Below are 6,243 nucleotides of genomic sequence, written 5' to 3'. Positions count from 1 at the left end.
ACAGTGTTTTAAAACTGCCAGAAATGTGGTAGAACTGCAAAGTACGTGGAATCAGCTACGTACATTAGAACCATAACACAGCTGTTAATTTCATAACAGTACAAATTTCCATGTCTTAATTGATAGACTGTAAGAATAAAGGAAAAACTATGGCCATGCAAATAACATACTATAGTGAGACCTCACCTCAAAAAAGAAAACATCTTAATGACTTCTCCACTTCCCACAGACTCCACAGTTGGGAAATGTTAGTAACAGCCTACAGTATCGATAACACTGTTTCTGTGTATTTTCTCTGCAGGGTGTACTGGTGATTTAACCCAAGGTCTTCACACTAGACTACACCCCAGCCCCCCCAGCACCCCCCCTTTTTTTGTCTTTTTGAGACAGGGTCTTACTATGTAGTTCAGACTGGCCTTGAACTCACTTTGTAGCCCAGGCTGGCCTCAAACTTGCCGTGATCCTTTTGCTTCAGCCTCCAGAATGTGGAATTATAGATATGCACCACCACAGTTTTTCGCTTTGGTTTGGCTTGGTGTTTAGCTTTTGGTTTTCATTCTTTTCTTTCTTTCTTTCTTTCTTTCTTTCTTTCTTTCTTTCTTTCTTTCTTTCTTTCTTTGTATTTAGTACAAGGTCTACAGGGTGTTCAGGTCTCAGTACTAGATCAGATTCGTAATGATCCTCCTGTTTACAGACTCCCAAGCGCTGGGATTACAGGCATGCACCACCACGTCCAGTCTCAATTGCCATCTCAGCATGGCCCGCGGGCGGGGCTGGCATGGCAGCAGGCCTGGGATTTGAACCCCTAGCCCCTGTGTCTACATAAGCAGACACTTTAATCTGCTGAGCTACTTGGCCTGCCCTTGGTTTTTCTTTTTGAGACAGGGTCACATTGAGTCTATGCGTTGCCCAGACTGAGCTTGACCTTACAGTTCCCTTGCCCCAGCTGCCCAGAGTGCGGAGATGCAAGTCTGCCTCACACACACAGTAGGCACTCAGTAAACACTGGCCATCATGTATTCCCTAAGAAAGCGTGCTGTTACCTTAGGGAAAGTATAAGTTTCAGGATAAGATTATTTTGGGCACATTGCTCTTGAATTCTCTGGTCAAGTTTGGCCAGCCCCTGCCTACAGTGATAACTCAGTGAGGGGTGACAGCTCTCACACAGTAGCCTCTCAGATAATGATGGTTCCTTAAAGCTTCCCAGGGGCCATGACAGCTTCCATTTAGTTGACATGATGTGTTCAATCCCCAGCACTGTTAAAAAAAATTGAAGAAAATAAGATTCCTTTCTCAATAGCTCATTCCACAGACGCTAGGAAGCACTTCAAAGGTCATGCCAACTTTTCTCCTTCCTCTAGTCAAGAATTAGGTATATTCTTTTTTTTTTAAATTTTTTTTAAATTTTTTTTATTTATTTGAGAGAGAGAGAGAGAGAGAGAGTGTGTGTGTGTGGTGTGTGTGTGTGTGGCCAGCTCAGCCCACCAGGGGGCGGGGCTGGCTGGCATGTGGTGCTGGGGGATTGAACCGCGGTCCCTGATGCTTTGTTAAGCTTGTTCTAAGTAGGTGCTTTAGACCACTGAGCCATCTCTCCAGCCCCAAGAATTAGGTATATTCTTAAAAAACCAACAGACCCAAAAGTCTTTCAAACCCAAAGTATTCTTTGGACCCTATAACTTTCATCTGTCTTCACAGCATTATTCCTCATGTACATCATTAGTAACCCGACTTGGTGGTATATACCTATATTCTCAGTTTCTTAGGGGGCCGTGGCAGGATGACCACAAGTCTGAGGCAATCCCAGGCCACTCAGAAGACCCTATCTCAAAATTTAAGGATGATAAAAACAAGTTAAAGATGTGATAAAGGGCTAGGGATGTAGCTTGGTGGTAGAACTTTCCCTTAGCATACACAGGCCCTTGATTTTTTTTTTTTTTCAGAACCGGGGATTAAACTTAGGCCCTTGCATTTGCCAGGCAAGTGCTTATTCTACTGAGCTATCTCTCGGCCCTAGATTCAATCTCAAGTACCACTAAAAGAAAATCATTAGTGATCAATGTCCTATTCCTGATGAGAATTAAGTTCAAACCTTTGAATTCAATGAAATGTTTAGGAAAATACTAGCTATTAGTTATTGGTCAAGTAAAGTTCAAAATACGTGATTCTTCTTAGCTGGCAGCCCTCTGCCAAGTGGTAATTCAGGGAACCTGCAGCTCCAGTGTCTTCAACGTGACTTTCAAGATCACTGAATTTAAAGTCATGTGCATCAAACCCAAAAGGAAAGAGCATGAAACACCTCCAATGGGAGGTTTCATAGGCCAAATCTAGATAGTAGAAGACAGCAATTAAAGGAGAAACTAAACCATGTGATCCAACTGTGTGTCCAAGAAAAAGAAACAAGTTCTGATAAACACATAGTAGGTGCTGTCTCACTTGGCATTGAAGATTGTCTACATTGGCTTAAACTACCTCTGCCTTAAACCTCCTTTTATAATTTATCTTTCATTATTCACTCACAGATATTAGTCAGCTTTGCTGCAATAACAACCAACTCCAAAATCTCAGTGACATATAACGACAAAGGTTTAGCTCTGGTTTATGTGTAATGTAGGTAGACTGCACTCTGCCTATAGTGTTTCTCAGCCCAGGGCCAGGCAGAAGGAGCAACCCTCTCGCATGTAATAATGCCCATTCTAATGGCGGAGAAAACAAGAAAAAACTCTTCTGGATGCCCAAATACAGCATAAGTCCTATCTGTTCCACCCACAAAACAAGAAACATAACCAAGCCCAAAGTCAACAAAATAAGGCATATTTTCCTTCTACAGGAGGCATCATAAATCACATGGCAATGGGTAGTGACAGAGAGAGGAAACAATTTCAAATAACTTTAGTCTTCTACAAGTGCCATCTTCCATTCTGGACTATGTGGCAGATATTACTAATTAATCCCAGCACTTTTTTAAAGAGTCCTTCCCAATACCACATTCCAGATTGCTGTTACTAGTGATCTAAGGTGTTTTTGTTTGTTTGCTTGTTTGTTTAATGTATTTAGTACAGAGTGTACAGGATCTACAGGGTCTCACTATGTGGATTGGACTTGTAGTGATCCTCCTGTTTTCAGCCTCCCAAGCGCTGGAATTGCAGGCATGCCACCACGCCCAGTCACCCTGTCAGCAAGCCCCGGGCATGGGGCCAGCATGGCACCCCAGGGATGGAACCTGGCTGCTGCACTCTGCATAAGCAGGTGTTTTAATCCTCTGAGCTATCTGGCTGACTCTGATCTGAGTTTTTATTTTAAGAAGAAATTGATGTGTTATTATTATATGCCTCTTTAGACTCCAGTAAAATATTCCCATTTCTGAATCTTTAATTCAGATTAGAATAAGCTTACTCTACCTAGTCTCCATCTTGCCAAACTACCCAAATCTAATCTTTAAATAACTATATTTCATATTTCTTTCAGTAAAAGTTATTGAATGCCCCTGAGAGTACCTGACACATATTTGTTGAACAAATCAGTTTCACATTACCTTGTGCCCTGCACTGAGTACACACTCAGTGAGTATTTATCCCCTTACAATGATGGGCACTAATGTCACATACCAGAATTTTGGGGGTGTGACTATAGTACACTATTTGTGCTTGAATCTTGGTTATACCACGTACTAGCTGGATGACTCCAGGCAAATAATTGTGCCTCAATTTCATCATATGTAAAATAAGGATAAAAATAGGGCCTTGTATATCAGGCTGCTTTTGTTTTGTTTTGCTGGGGGGTTTTGGTTTTTTTTTTTTTTTTTTTTTTTTGGTGGAACCAGAGATTGAACTCAGGCCCTTGCCCTTGCCAGGGAAGCACTTATTCCACTGAGCCATCTCCCCTGCCCCAATGGCTGGGGTTTTGTTGTTGTTGTTTATTTTTTGACCTGAACTTGGGACCTTGCTCTTTTCTTTATTTATTTATTTATTTTTTTTTTTGGCAGAACCAGGAATTGAACTCAGGCCCTTGCACTTGCCAGGCAAGCACTTATTCTACTGAGCTATCTCCCCGGCCCCAGGACCTTACTCTTGCCAGGCAGGCACTTAATGTCACTGAGCTGCATCCCCATCCCTTAAGGTTGAGTTTTCTTATACACTTCTATTCTGAGTCGGAGGCAAAAAACAAGAATTTTTGAAACTTGGGTCCTTCAACAGCCTCACTCTTAGTCCACACCAGGACCCTGAACCATTTCCTCTGCCAGCAGTGTTTCCTAACTCATAAATTCTGGCGAATGACACAGACCCCTCACCTTAGGGCTTGTGCAGCCCAGGAATTTATTAAGTACTTGGAAATCTTCACATGAAATGTACCCAAGTGCAGGTACTAGGCAACCTATACAATCACTAAAGAAAAAGCACTATCCAAAAAAAAAAAAAAAAAAAAAAAGATTAATTTTCAACTCCAGTACTTAATGTAGCAGAGAATTAAAGCAGGCAGCTAGGAAGAGGAAATCAATCCTCAGACTGCAATCCCTTCATACAGAGGCTGGGAAAAAGATAATTCTGAACCCTCAGATTAAAAAGTTAGGAGGTGGTCAAATCTTTAAGGTGACTTAGGGTGTGGGAGGAGTGTAAATATTTCACCTCTTCTAAATAAAAACCAGAGCAACCACCTGTATTGTTACCCTAATTAACTTAAGCTAGTTAAAAGGCTTGGGCAAACAGGCCCCTGTAAGTGGCTTGTTTGTGAGTTGTGACATAGCCTGAATCACACTAGGCTCCCTTTTCGAAGCCAGGTTTTTTCCTTCTATGGCTCCCCAGCTGGGCAATACATGCTCTTGGTAGACCTAGAGGTCAGTCGAGGGGACACTTGTCTAAGTGTGTGAGTAATGTCAGGCCCTTTGTTACTGAAATCTTCAAGTTGGAAGAAAATGATCAATCATGTGCAATACATAGTGCATTACAAGCGCTGTTCCTGAGGCTGAAGCAAAGAAGAAACTGCTACTATAGTTTCATGTTTCTTGTCCCCTAAATGGTGAATAGTTATGCTGTAGGGACAGCAGCAAAGGACTCACAAACCCTAATGAAAATCGGTTTTCATAACTTTTGACACTTCAGACCAGTTACTTAACCATTGTATGATTTCGTTTCTTCCTCGGCACAGGTGCATAACATATCTTACGGGTGGCTGCGAAAAGTGAAAGAAGAGGATGTCCCCGAAAATGTCCTGCCCACTATAAATGGTTTGCGCATCCCTTTAGAAACATAAACCCTCCTATCCCAACTAATGCACGCCCCAAACCAGCAGTCTCCACGGGTGCCACCCCTGCCTCCCGAAGAATCATGGGCTATGAAGTCCTTTGGTAGCCACACCCTCGTGCCCTGCCACAGAAATAAGGACTACACATCCCAGAATGCCGCGCGGAAGCCGCCGCCGACACCGCCCCTCCGTTCCTCCCCCTGGCGCGCGACTTCCTGGGATGTGTAGTCCCCAAAGAATTTGGCTAGGCGCCGTCGCCCAGGGAAGAACCACACAACCCAGAAGCCCTCGCACGCGCTCTTCCTCCGCCCCTTCTGGAGTCTGAGTGCTGTTTTTGTTGTTGGTGAAAGGTGAGGGGAACAGCTGATCGTCTGTGGGGTAAGAAACTTGACCTAATTACGGGAGGGGGATTTTCTGGGGGCCAGCCCACTTTCCAGTCTGCGAAAGGATCTTCTGAGGGAACTGTTAAAAGGGACATGAGCGAGCGCTTGGGTTTTAATACTTTACGGATTGGAGAAACCACCCCCACGTTTTGGGTGTTCTTGGTTTCAAGGGGGCCCTGAACGGGGAAGATGCCCCCTCATTGTGGCCGCTTTCTTATGAGGCCTATTCCATCAAGCTTGGTACGATTAAAAGAGTTTGGAAAGAGCTGAAGCCTTCGCTTTATCTCCTCCAGACATTTGGCCCTCACTGCCTTCCCTCTCTCGCCTAAATCCAAAGGCCTATACAATGCTAAAGCCCTGGGGGGAGAATTTCCAAGTTGTAGAATGCCAAGGAATTCTTGAGGCCTACAGAGTCGGGAACAGGACTCATGAGCACTCCATGTGAATAACTCAATCTAGCCACACACAGTACATACGCTTCAAGTGGCCAGAACTTTCAGGCATGGAGAATGTTTGCAGCTGTTAAGGGTTTTCTTTGTGGGAAGTATTTGAGGGCTCCCTAGGCATAGATCTTTGGAGACAGTTTATACTCCTCTTTCCAGAATTGTAATTTGAAAAAATA

General features: G+C 43.5%; 1 protein-coding gene across 2 annotated transcripts in view; it reads left to right on the top strand.

The window, feature by feature from the left end:
* Window positions 1–5,501: 5,501 nt before the first annotated feature.
* The window catches only part of Calcoco1 (calcium binding and coiled-coil domain 1), a 20,870-nt gene continuing 20,128 nt past the window's right edge, over window positions 5,502–6,243 (top strand). Inside the window, exon 1 of one of the 2 annotated variants that reach the window (XM_004637907.2) lies at window positions 5,502–5,616. The gene's annotated coding sequence lies outside the window, so the exon portion shown is untranslated. The remainder of the gene's footprint in view (window positions 5,617–6,243) is intronic. The other variant, XM_023722721.1, reaches the window with a different exon arrangement.

This window comes from Octodon degus, unplaced genomic scaffold, assembly GCF_000260255.1.
Source record: "Octodon degus isolate 3935 unplaced genomic scaffold, OctDeg1.0 scaffold00093, whole genome shotgun sequence".
Lineage (NCBI taxonomy): Eukaryota > Metazoa > Chordata > Mammalia > Rodentia > Octodontidae > Octodon > Octodon degus.
Note: the sequence above shows the minus strand (reverse complement) of the source record. Positions and strands in the feature narration are given on the sequence as shown.